This window comes from Macaca thibetana, chromosome 20, assembly GCF_024542745.1.
Source record: "Macaca thibetana thibetana isolate TM-01 chromosome 20, ASM2454274v1, whole genome shotgun sequence".
Lineage (NCBI taxonomy): Eukaryota > Metazoa > Chordata > Mammalia > Primates > Cercopithecidae > Macaca > Macaca thibetana.
Genome location: NC_065597.1, coordinates 21,547,894 through 21,561,555, shown reverse-complemented (window position 1 = coordinate 21,561,555; position 13,662 = coordinate 21,547,894). Strand labels below are relative to the sequence as shown.

The 13,662-nt window shown below is 43.0% G+C and overlaps 1 protein-coding gene and 1 long non-coding RNA gene across 3 annotated transcripts in view; both read right to left on the bottom strand.

Moving 5' to 3' along the window:
• WWOX (WW domain containing oxidoreductase) overlaps positions 1–13,662 on the bottom strand; it is a 1,132,972-nt gene that overhangs the window by 698,771 nt on the left and 420,539 nt on the right. The window lies entirely within an intron of this gene.
• LOC126944005 (uncharacterized) overlaps positions 1–13,662 on the bottom strand; it is a 55,160-nt gene extending 41,498 nt beyond the window's left edge. Inside the window, exon 1 of the long non-coding RNA XR_007721935.1 lies at positions 1–13,662. This exon is cut by the window's left edge and continues 37,928 nt beyond it. This is a non-coding gene — a long non-coding RNA (uncharacterized LOC126944005).

The window sequence follows — 13,662 nt, the reverse complement described above, 5'->3', positions numbered from 1 at the left end:
AAACATGCCAAGGAGAAAAATTTCATGGGCCTAATAGTGAACTCACAAGCTGTTTTCAAGCAGTTGTACATGCACACACTCAACTGCAGCTGTTGCACATAATTAATGTGCTAATTATACATAATTATCTAATTACTAAAGGAGGGAGTCAAAGCAAGTGTGGGAGGAAAGATATTAAAATCTGCTCTTTTCAGAATGTTCTGTAATATAGACTAGGTAGCTGTATCTGAAAGTCACTCTCTAACTTTTTTTCTGATGTCCAAAGGCTCTGCAGAGAGAGAGAGAAGTCTTTCTAAATGCCTGAGCAGTATTTATGGGGTTGGCTGATTCTGAGTCATTCTATTAACAGAAGAGGTTTCTCAATAAACACTGTATGAAGAAAATTGTGACACACAACTATTCTTTCGCAACACTGTGCGAACCAGGACTTGTAACAGACACCGGCGAGGAAAGAAAGTTTCCCAATGGATGTTCCCAAGAAGACTGTCATACAAAGTGATAAAAGGATAAAAGTGGGGGAGGGAAAGTGGGAACTGTAATATAAATTTAGAAAACACTGTTTATCGACCAAGGGCTCCCTGTAAGGTTGATTCCAACACATGTCAAATATCCAGGTGGATGGTAAGGGGTGACATAAGTTTGGAAAATACTATTTGCTCCCCTTCTTAGAGGGGTATATGAGACATTTACATACAAAGGCTCTGGAAAGTATTGTATTTCTGAAATATTAATAGTTTTGACTACAGAATCCTTTCACCCCACCACTGCATATTGGTGAATATCAGTCGGACTCACAGGCAATTTGTATTGGAGGCCAGGCTACTATTTTACTACTTCCTCTGGATCATTCCTTCACCAAAAAGTTAAGTTTCACATTGAATTGAACCCAAGGGTGAATTCAGCCCAGCAGCAACCATCATAGAGTAAGACACTTGAAAAGCCAAAGCAAATGCTACACCTTGAAGGAGCCTCAAGGAATGTCATTTTCCCATGATTCCTTCCCTCATTCATGCTCCCCACCAGGACGGCGGATGTACGATCTCAACCATTATTTCCTATGACCCAATAATTACATCTTCTATCAAACATTGCCCATACTATTTCTTGAGAATATTCAAGCTCCCACAAATTAATTCTGCATCTGAAAAGAGAGCCTCCTAAACAGAAGAGATAATTTAGCATCTTTGAAGTATAATTTATTTTATTAATTTGTCAATTCATACCCTGTCTCCTTCCAAAAATGATCTGAGGCATTTTTTTTTAATGCTATCATCAAAATTCAATGAGCCATGACCAACAGAGGGAAAGAAAATACAAATCAGTTGGAACTTCCAAAGGCACATGTTCATTACGTTTACTACTTAACTTTAACTTTTAATCTTGGGCCATAAAAATTGTCCTAATAAAAGATCCATAAATATTGCCTAAATGTGCAAAGCAGCAGCTGTGATGACCCACAGCATATGCAGGACTTTTTTCACTGATGGGCCTTCCTGCCTGGGACTGCCTGAAAAGCAATACTGGGCAACACGCAGATCCAGCGTCTTCCAAAGTGATTCCAATGGGAGGCTGCATTCGGAAGTGAAGGGATTGCTCTGTTCCTGTTTTTAAATTCAATTTCAAAGCAATGAAACAGTAATCTTCATTGATTTATAAGCCAATCAAGCTGATTTTAGCATCACTAGGGCAAGTACTTGTGAAAAAATTAATTAGATACCACGTATACATAATAACATGAAAACCTGGAAAATGAATCTCATTGAAGTCCCACCCAGAAATCTTTCTCATCCATTGTGGCTCTGCACATAGTAGGGACTCAAGCCCTGTTTGCTGAATGAGCAAATGAATGCATTCCACTTGAGTATTGCTTTTTTAAAAATTCCATTTCTAATCACGCATTGAATGCTAAGTAAATACAATTAATTGCCCAATAATTTCAAGGGATAAAATGGGTTTTGGTGAACACGTTTAACTCTACTCAACACATTTTTACAATCAGAAACACTCAAAACTCAGTATTATTCTTCCCTCAAACCTCTTACAAATTAAATTCTGGAAACATACTTTCAAAAGTATATTATCATCATAGTGCACTTCTGCACGAACAATACATAAGAGTAATCGCTGTTATAATGTGATCCATAAATGCAAGTTTACAGGAACCAGCAATTGATAATATTAAATATGGGGAGTTTTTTCTCCATATATATGGCTTTTTCCTTTTCTGTAATACACCGTTCTGAGGAAACACCACAGGGCTGCTATACTTGATCACACAATCTTTATCATTATTTTTCTAGCTTTTAAAAATTAAGTGCAAGTTGCATTGCTAAGTTTAGAATCTTGGATGGAATAACTTGTGTTTGAAGCCAGGGTCTCTAAAATCCTTTATTTCTGATGCCCAGCAAGTTTGATACAACTTCTTTTCATATGTAAAGTGGATCTATGAGATGCTGTCTTCCACATTCAATGCAGAAGAATGTGTAAATAGAAGTAGCTGGGTGTTTTAGCACTGAACGGATAATCTGTCATAAACAGCATGTTGTATTTAATATTCAGATCAAGACATCCGTGTCTCATTCCAGCAGACCCTTCTGACAAAAGCCATCCCATGTCTGCCAGAAGTATCGAGTCCAGCTGAGGACAAATTTCAAGATGAACCTGAAATCAATTTGCCATCAAATTTTCATGCGTCTCCCAGACTATCCGTGGCATTTTAATTACCAGCACCCTAGGCGGGGGGTACTACAGATATTGACACTTAGCTCCTACGATAAACTTTATTGGCAACCTCTGTCTGAATGCAGTACTCAACGAGAATAACAAGAAATATATCAGGAGATGTAAGTGAGAATGCACTGTAATCACTCAAAACCATTTTGTTCAAAGGGCCTGGGCATTTCTTAAGCAACAGGCTTGGGGGATAGAATGCCTGCCCTCTGAAGTAGTACTGACCTTCACATTCAATGTGCCTGCAATGTGCATGGGATAGCAAAACGTCGTCTTTTTCCCCTTTCCGTTTTCAGCTGGATGTTTCTGGTGTGCACTGTTTCAGAGTTCTCAAAAGATTTCAAATCCTTCGTCAACGGTCAGAGTGTCTGGACTGAAGGCATCCCTGTGAACTCCGCTAAAAGGCTTGATTGAAGGGAACAGAGATGGTGACTAATTGCATTAGGAGGCGATGTGTGTGCTGGGGAGGGAAAGGTAATCACCTGCCTTTACATTAATGACAGCCGTCCTCTGCCTTTTCCTGATTTTTGTACAGGTGGTTGGAAGGGCTGTAAATATCAGAAAGGGGAGGACCTGCAATTTGCTAACCATAAAGGACTTTTGCTCTCTGAAAACACCCGGGGACTATAAATATGCGGTTTGAACCAGGCACACTGAGCAGCCCACTATACCAGGGGGCTTTGCTGTTGGACACGTGGGGCAAGTGCATGTCATCTTGCTCCCCCCAATGGTGATATCAGATGGAAACAACACGTACAACCAACAAGCACCATCTTTGTGGCTTTGCGACTCTGTGCCAGGCACCGGAACAGGTGCATTACACAGGTCATGCATCCTCAAACATCCTCACAAGTTAGCAGCTGATGGAGAAGTGAATCCAGTGCTGTGGTAAATGTTTAACCATCATTCCTGACAAAATGAAAGGGTGTGTATGAATATACACATACATGTTTATTATACATATTACTGATACGAAGGATCTGTAGCACACAATTTACAAATAAAAATAAGCAATATTCTTCATCGTAAATCCCACAGAACCAATTGATTCTCACTCAATGCTTTCATGGATTTGTGCCCAACTCTTGTATCTATAGCTAAATTACGGTTACAGTTGATGAGAAAGTGCAGTTCCATGTAAGTATTGCTTGATACTTTTTAGTTAATCAGAAAGATAAATGTGGCTGGGCATGGTAATCCCAGCACTTTGGGAGGTGAGGTGGGCGGATCACTTGAGGTCAGGAGTTTGAGAGCAGCCTGGCCAACCAACCAAAAAGATGAAACTCCGACTCTACTAAAAATACAAAACTTACCTGTGCATGGTGGCGGGTGCCTATAATCCCAGCTACTTGGGAAGGTGAGGCAGGAGAATCACTTGAACTCAGGAGGCGGAGGTTGCAGTAAGCGGAGATTGCGCCACCCCTAGCCTGGTCAATAGAGCAAGACTCCGTCTCCAAAAAAAGATGAAAGTGAAACAATCAAGACAGACATATTTTGGTCCATCACTCATTCTTCAATGGCATACGTGACTCATAAGTAACTTCTTTACTAATATGCTGAAGGAATATTTCCTGGAGAGAGAGACAGATACTTGGAGACAGGATCTCTCTCTGTTGTCCAGGCCAGAGTGCAGTGGCACAATCACGGCTCACTGCAGCCTCCCCAGTGCTGGGACTACAGGCATGTGCCACCAAGCCAGCTAATTTTTCTTTCTTTTTTTTTTTTTTTTAATTCAGAGATGGAGTCTCATTATGTTACCCAGGCTGGTTTCAAACTCCTGGGCTCAAGTGATCCTCCTGCCTCGGCCTCCCAAAGTGCTGAATTCGTGAGCCACATGGCCTCCTCAATTTTTCACACTGCTCATAGTGTCGTGGTTTATAGGCACTTTACTCTTCAATTTAATCTGTATTACTATCATTGTAATCACTTTGTAAGTCAAGACAAAATAAACAAAACAAAGAAGGCTTGATCAGTAGTTTCTGCCTGTTTCCACGGTGTAAACAGTCCTGCCATAGCTGCTTTTCAGCTCCCAAGATGAATGCGGAGCACTGCGCACCGTCATAGTGTCTGCAAACACTCCACCATATGGACACAACAGACCTAGATACCTCAAGAGCACAGCTAATAGCCACATGCAGTAAAATGGCTACAGAGTATTGAGCTGCGATTATTATTATTACTATTATTTGAGACTGAGTCTCGCTCCATCGCCCAGGCTGGAATGCAATGGTGCAATCTCAGCTCACTGCAGCCTCTGCCTCCCGTATTCAAGCGATTCTCCTGCCTCAGCCTCCCAAGTAGCTGGGATTACAGGCATGTGCCACCACACCCAGCTATTTTTTGTATTTTTAGTAGAGATGGTGTTTTGTCAGGTTGTCCGGGCTGGTCTCAAACTCCTCACCTCAGGTGATCCACCTGCCTCAGCCTCCCAAAGTGCTGGGATCACAAGCGTCAACCACCATGCCCAGCAAGCTTCAGTAATTAATTGAATAACCTTGTCATTGTCCCGTCCTGTTCTACATGAGGGGAGGGCCTCACCACACACTGGAAACAGTGTCCACTGTGCAAGGGCAGGCAGGTATGTATGCACACACATGTGTCTACACATGCACACCTTTAACAGGAGATCCTGCTGGCAAAATCTCGTTATTTGCCTAGAGAGGATACTTTTGAACAGCCAGCCAATACGTGCTGCAGATGTAACAGCAAAAGATAATTAAATATCTGCGTTCCTGAAAGGAGTTGGTGGGTTTGACAGAGACAAAGGAGAGACAGGAAACAGTTACCACCCCACCTGACAAGGGCACCCTAGCCACCAGATCAGCCCTGTGGAGAGACATCGGCTGCAGGCACAGTGCTCAGATCTGCAGACCACAGCAGCCTCCCAGCATTCATGCTCTGCTTCCCAATTCTTTCTCCACGACCACCAGCTTTTCTTCTGTTGCTTTGAAATGGAGGGCACGGTCAGCTTTCAATGACTTACCAGAAACGAGCAACATCATTGCACTCTGAATCATTTGCTGTCATTTGTGAGGCAAAACCTGGTTTGAGAAATAAAACCTAAGAATAGGGACTGGGTGTGAGGTCTAGAGAACACAGAGACACCCCGATGTCAAGGCCAGGTTGGCCAACCATGTTCTGCAGAGCAAGTAGCTACGTCTTGCAGCTAGATGGCTGTGTTGTTTTTGCTTACGGGCGTCCAATCTTTTGGGCTACACTGGAAGAAGAATGGTCTCGGGCCACAAATAAAATACCCTAACACTAACAATAGCTGATAAGCATCAAAAAAAAAAAAAAAAAATGTCGGGCACGGTGGCTCACGCCTATAATCGCAGCACTTTGGGCAGCTGAGGCAGGAGGATCACCTGAGGTCAGGAGTTCAAGACCAGCCTGGCCAACATGGTGAAAGCCTGTCTCTACTAAAAAAAAATGCAAAATTTAGCAAAGCTTGGTGGCAGGCACCTGTAATCTCAGATACTAGCAAGGCTGAGACAGGGAGAATTGCTTGAACCTGGGAGGCAGAGGAGGCAGTGAGCTCATATCACGCCACTACACTCCAGCCTGGGTGACAGAGCAAGGCTCTCTCTCTCTCTCTCTCTCTCTCTCTCACATACACACACACACACACACACACAACCAAAAAACAAAAAACACCACAGTACACGTACAAAAGGGCCATGCATAAATCTCATGTTCTAAGTAAGTTTACGAATATGTCCTGGGCCACATTCAAAGCTGTGCTGGCCCACATGCGACCCATGGGCCATGGCATGGACAAGCTTGTCTGAACAGGTGCAAATTCAGAGGATTTTTCACGCCTTATTAATCAAGGCGGGATGCGGAGAATGGCTCTGTACTCAGCACACAGCACAGTAAGGCTGTGTTTCCTCCTCTACCATATTAGAATTCAAACATATCCTCAATAGGTAAGAACGCATGCCAAGAGGTGCAATGCTTATCTGGCTGGAGATGGGACCGAGGCATTTCTCAAAGGATGTCGAGTGGGGGTGATATGTGTGTGACATTGATGTTGCATGCCTGTTGACTCATGGATAAGATGCCTTATATAACACGCGGTAGGCCTCTCTGCATGTATTTTCAAAATATAAAAACACAGACAGCTTTTTATGGACCAACCGGACTAGAAGTATTCTAAAGTGTTCCCTGGAAACGCCAGAGCTGTAAAATAACTGAGATATAAACTAGAATATTCTATCACTTGTCAGTAGCATTGTTTGTTTCCTTTCGACTTTTTATTTTTATCCCAAGGGTCAGTTGCTTAAAATAAGCATTGATGTTGCCTAGGCACAATTTACATTTTCAATGTGAAATCTCATCTATGGTTCTTGGCTGGGGAAAAAAATCTTATTTATGTTTATGTATTACTGCTAATCTTGTCTTTAAAAATAGTCAACACTCAGAAATTACTCACGTTCTGTCTCAATAGAATCCTGATTCTTTTCATTTGTTCTCTGTTGGCTGAATCAATACAAGAACACTAGCAAAGTCTGTCACTTCATTTGGGATGATGTTGTTCTTGCTAGAAAGATCTGGCTTCTCTAGGGTTTATGACAACAGCACAGATTAGAAGGGACCCTGGGGCTGGGCACAGCGGCTCACGCCTGTGATCCCAGCACCTTGGGCAGCCGAGGCGGGAGGATCACTTGAGGTCAGGAGTTTGAGACCAATCTGGCCAACACGGTAAAACCCCGTCTCTACTAAAAATACAAAAAATTAGCCAGGCTTGGGGCCAGTGCCTGTAGTTCCAGCTACTCGGGAGGCTGAGGCAAGAGAATCACTTGAACCCGGAGCCAGACGTTGCAGTGAGTATAGTGAGATTGTTCCACTGCACTCCAGCCTGGAGGACAGAGTGAGACCATCTAAAAAAAAAAAAAAAAAAAAAAAAAGGAACAGACCTTGAGCCTGAAAAGAACTCAAAGCATAGCAATGACCAGACCTTGGGTAGGTAATAATTAATCACCACAGAACTTTGAACAGCCTCCACTCCAAAGCTCTTCCCACTTGGGGAATTCTGTGTCCCTGCTTCCGGAAAAGGAGGGTGCGGTCTCACCGGGCCATAAACACGCGAGTGGGCAGGCCAGTCTTGGGGACTGTGAATATACCTGCTGGGGGTGGAGGGGATCCAAAGAATGCTCAGGCTCTTTCATTTTTCTTTCTTTCTTGGTTAAAAATGACATGTTATAAGCACTCGAGCTCTACTCTTCATTTTTATAGAGTGGCTAAGTCACTGACCAGATGCGTTTCCGAGGCAAAAGCCATATAGAATGTCAGCGTGCGCCAAGAACACGCTTGGGCTCTTGGCCAGCAGAACATAGCCTGTGTGTCCACAGGGAGAACGAAGAGGCCAAGTTATGTTTGGAGGGCTGCCTCCTCTTTCTGATGTAGTCTTTTCACATCCACAGAAGCCACTACCCAAAAAGTCGAAGCCTGTCCTCTCCTTCTCTAGGCAGCCCCTGCTGGCCAAGCGAGGAGCTCTTGGGCACCCACCAACCCGATACTCGACAGAAGGTCCAGGAGAGCAAGGGTCTGGAAGGGGCTGACCGGGGATGGCGTTGTCTTCTTGCCGGATCATTTCTCTCCTCTGGCGTTCAGCCAAGGAAATGCGGTTTGCAGAGCCAACCGGGTCCTTCTCTCTCCAAATCACATTGCTCATGATTGGGGAGAGAAAGGCCGAATCTTCCTCCATGGCCCTGGAGTCCTCTCCACCCACTCTCTCTACAAAATCAGATCATCTGGGTCATTTTTAAAGCGTCGTACACGGGCCAGCTGGAACTAGTTGCTTCTTCCTGGCCAAACGCTTGGGGTTTCTTCCAGCCTTAAGCCTGCGTGCTCCCTGCGCTAGCGAGAGCCGAGAGGCATGGCCAGGACTGGGAACGAGGGTGTTGCTAGCCAGACTTCCCAGCAACTTCCTGAGTTTGGAACAAGCCAGAAGCCTGATTTTTTGGTGAGGCTGGCTGGCCCCAAGAGGTAGGGCACTGGGAGCTGTAGCCCAGCAGCTCTCTGGAGCCCAGCAGGGTCTAGGTATCCAATGCTGGAACAGACTCCCTTGGCTGCCCAGGCCAAATCTAGGTACGAAGCCTTTAAAAAGGAAGATGATTATCAGGGAGAAACAGATTGGCTTTCTCCAGTCTCTTCCATCTCAGGGTGTCCTGAGCCCCACTGAGAAGGCCTGGTGGACCCTCACTTTGTTCTAGAAACTAGGCTAGTTAAAGAAGGCATTGTCAAGCCAGAAGCTGCCTCGGACTCTTGGCAAGTGTGTTAACTCAGTATGAAATAATATAAACAGAAAAGAACAATATTCTCTGTTTTCTCACTCCAGGCATTTTAGAGGCTCAGAATTGGAATTCATTTGGGATGGGCCACAGCTTTCAAAAATAAGTTCTGTGTATTTAAAAGATCTTTAGATTTGAAGTTCTGAAGAGTGGGGGCTGTCTGGTGTGAACGCTCTAAACCCGATTGTGCTTCGGCGGCTCAGAAAAATTCAGGAACAATAATAGCCCTTAGTGGAGGAGAAGGAACTGTGTGAAATACACCATTTATCTCCTTTCATGCACAAAGGCATATAAGCATATACAAAAACATATGCATATATACATTCTTCTCCTGGGAGCCCTGCAACGCTTCCCAGTCATTATTCATATTAATTAATGTGGGTTAGGTTTCTAAACTGCTCAGATTAAGAACTCGAGATGTTCTAGAAAGTAAATAATCCAGCTGTTGCCTACCACAGAGAGGCCTGAGCATGAATGCATAAGCTCTGGATTTGGCCTGCAAACGGGGAGGCTTCATGCGTCCGTGGCGTGGTTCCAAGCCCCATGACCAGCCTCACTTTTGCAATTCAGAAACCGGAATTAATTCTCCCATCCTCCCCGATGCACAGAAATGTGTTCAGGATAAACTGAGTCATATTTCATAAGTTCTGGGTGCTAAAGGGGAAAGATAGTATTACAAAGACACTGGCACCACGACACCCACTTCTGGAATGAGCCAGTCTGTTGAGCATTTACAAAACAAAATAGCAATGTACTTTCTATGCCATAGCAACCCTGGAAGAAAACTGCGAAGTGGAAACCCTGGAAAATTTGTACGAGGATTCTTAAAAATCTGAGATGGACAAAACGCATTCCGAGAGATCAACCTTGCTAATAAATGTTGGTTCATAACAATGTAATCTACGTATGTGAATCTCAGAAAGTACCTTTCTCATGGGAATTTCTTTAAGAAAAGCAATCTTCTTTAGTTTACCGTTTTTAAACCTGTTCCCCCTTCAGGGATACTTTACCTCTAGACTTGCCAAAGAGCCATTTCCTAATACATCCTAGAGAATATATGATTTCATTTTTCCACAGATGCATTTCTATACACCTGGTATTTCGGTTATTTATTAACCATGCCTAGTTTTGTGATTTCTAGCTTTATATCTTTAAAGTCATTAAAACTTAATAGGAGAATTAATCATAAAAGAAATCTATCAAACACAGTTGCCACGCACTTTTTTCCCCCGACTGACAACTTTAAAATGTATTTGAATGTTATTTATTTCATCACACCCAGGGAATAAAAAAAACATAACTTGCAGCTTCCAAGTTCAGAGAAAGCATAAAAATGTGATTTACTATTTATTGTACACTTAGGCACATGCATATTATATATTGCATGTTAATCTTCAACTGGCTAAGTTTAGCAAATTTGACAACACTACTGTTTGCTAGTGAGGAAAAAGAATCGACATCTGTTCTCTTCCAGATATGATTCCTTCTTGGAAGGAATCAGAAATACTCGCAGTCCTATTTTCTGGGTAAACTGATAGAACGCAAGCTGTATAAACGGACAGTCAAACCACAATGCCCCCTGGTGGTGAAATCATGCATATACACATGTAAGTGTTTCTGCACCTCGAGAACATTTTTAAGAAGAAATCTTATTTTTAATGGTGTGGAAATCTTCTTTCAGTTTAAAAAATGCAAAGACAAAGATCGTGGCACATCAATTGTGCTTTTAGAGAGAAAATAAAGAATTGCTTTGCTGTCAGTAAAATTAAAGATGCTTTTAGTTTATCAAAATCACCATGATCAAATTTTTTTTTTTTTAACAATAAGGAATTATATTTAAATTCCACACTGAAGACCTGGAGTATGGTGGGGGGGAGGGGGGGATATAGGAATTTCAGCATATGTATTATTTAAACTAAATTTACAAAAGTGGAACAGTTGAAAGGTACTTACAGGTAGACCTGAGGGTCTGTTAGCTTATTTTCAGTTCAGTGAAAAGGAAATGAGAGCAGATTCCAGATTTTACCAGCGGATGGAGGACTCCATCTTCCCATCATGCTCTCAGCATGCACCTCTGATAAGCAGCTTAAAGGGAATTTCCTGGGGTCAGACATAAATAGAGATTCTCAGGTTCTTTTAATCCAGACACACATTGCTTGCGAGTTAGGCCTCATAAATCTCAAAAACAGTCAGCAACACATGAAAGGCAATGTTGTTAGAAGGCTCAAATACATTAAATGGGAACGTTTGAAACGTGGACTCATTAATCACACAAACACTGCTGAAAGTGCGCAGTAATCAAAGAACGCAGTACCTTCCTTTCTCAGAAAGCATCTAATTTCGCTCCTTGCTATCGCTGGAAGCAGGGAGGCCCAGAATAGAAAAGGCCATTGCCTTCCTTCTTCACCTACGGAGCAGCTCAGCCATTAATAGTTACGAGTCATACTGTAAGTAGAGCATGAAAAAAATCACCAACATATCCCGGTCACCTTTTCGAGATCTGCCGGCCTTGGCAATGACTTTTTTCTGACGCAAAACGTTTCAAGACACTTGCCCAATGTCACAGACACCACTGCCAAGACATGTCATCAAAGGATACTGGAATGAAAACAAAAGTCCCTGCTGAAACTTGTGGACAACACAGATGCTCACGGCAGCATTATTCGTAATAGATACAAAATCCATGAACTAATGAATGGATACCCAAAATGTGGTATATCCATACAATGGAGTATTACTTAGCCACAAAAAGAAATGAAGAACTGGTAGATGCTGTCACAGGGATAAACTTTCCAAACAGGATGCTAAGAGGAAGAAACCAGACATAAAAGACCACTAACATACCATTCTATTGATATGAGGTGTCCAGAATAGGGAAATCCATAGAAACAGCAAGTAGATTGGTTAGTGGTTGCCAGGAGCTGAAGAGAGGAGGTATTTGGGGTAATGACTAAGGGATATTTTCTTGGGTTCATGGAAATGTTCTAAAATTGATTGTGATGGTAGATGCAAACTCTGAATACACTAAAAGCCACTGAATTGTACACTTGAAGCAGATGAATTATATGGTAGGCATATTATATATCAATGAAACTGTTAAAGAAAATGAAAAGGACATTGGAGGGCTAAGGGCAGATAGGCCCTGCCAAGCTCCAATAGGTGTGTCCCTGGGAGGGAGGACAAGTATAAGAAGAGAATAGCGTTAGCATCCAGAGAAGTTGGCTAAAACCCTGAGTCAGGCTACAATACCAGTCTTACTTTTGCAAAGGGGATGGGACTCAGGTCCATGCCCCCCAGAAACCTTCTACGTTAACTCTGAGAGGAAGTATCTGTTCCCCCAGAACTGAAATCTGATGATGGGCAGGTGGGATCACAGTGGTTTTCACCTTTCATTGCCACCCCAACCCCACCGCAACATCCTTCCCCACCACGGATCCTGATTTCAATAACCCAGGTCATGGCTAGTTTAACGTAACTTCTCAGATTCCAGCAGTTTGAGAGGACGAGGTGGGTGGATCACTTCAGGTCAGGAGTTCGAGACCAGCCTGGCCAACATGGTGAAACTCAGTCTCTACTAAAAGTACAAAAATTACCTGGGCAGGTGGTGGGCATCTGTAATCCCAGCTACTTGGGAGGCTGAGGCAGGAGAATCGTTTGAACCCAGGAGGTGGAGGCTGCATGCAGTGAGCCAAGATCCCACCACTACACCCCAGCCTGGGCAACAGAGCAAGACTCCATGTGAAGGGAAGGGGAAGGGGAAGGGGAAGGGGAAGGAGAAGGGGAAGGAAGCAGAGAAGAGAAGAGAGAAGAGAGAAGGGAAGAGAGAAAAGGGAAAAGGAAAAAGAAGAAGAGAAAAAGAGGAAAAAAAAAAAACTTCTCAGGTGGTTACATACAGCCCAAGGTGAGGAGTACAGTTTGAAAGAGAGCCAGCAAACAGGTCGGAACTCTAAAGAAAAGCTGGGTGAGCTATTTTGCAGGCTGTCTCCATTTCTTACACCTTCACAGATACCTGGTTGCTGTTGCCGCCGGCTAGAGGAGGTCATCTTGAGCTCTTGAAAATCTGAAGATTTTCACAAAGAATGCCAAAATGTTTACACAAACAAAGATATCTGAACCAAGATATTGTTTTTTTAGTTTTTTTACAACAGGCAGGTGCTGCTCCAAACAAGTTTTTCAAAAAACAAAACAAAAAGAAAAACAAAAACAAAAAAAAAGAAAGAAAACACGAATTGCAGTGAGGGTATTTATGTTCCAGGTTCAGAAATTTGTGGGCATTAACTGAGAACTGGAATCCCTACCATTCAGCTGACCTTCTGTCCTGCCCAACATTCTTCACTGTTGAATGCCTGAGAATGATAGCCTCCTCCACCTGCACCCCACCAAGGCAAAACGTATTTCCCTGGCTGGGTTTTAAGCCAAGCTAAACACCAGCAAACCTAAGCGTGGTACCTGCATTACTTTGCTGTCCAGAGAAAGAGACACACTGGCTTTGAATTCTTTCTTTTGGAACTTCTTTGAGCCAGAAAATATCAACTCCTACCAGGCCCAGCACAGGCGCTGCTGTACATGCTCTCTGGGCCTGTACTGATCAATGACAATTTTGGAAAACACTGCCTGAATAATTCATCATAGAAAAAAG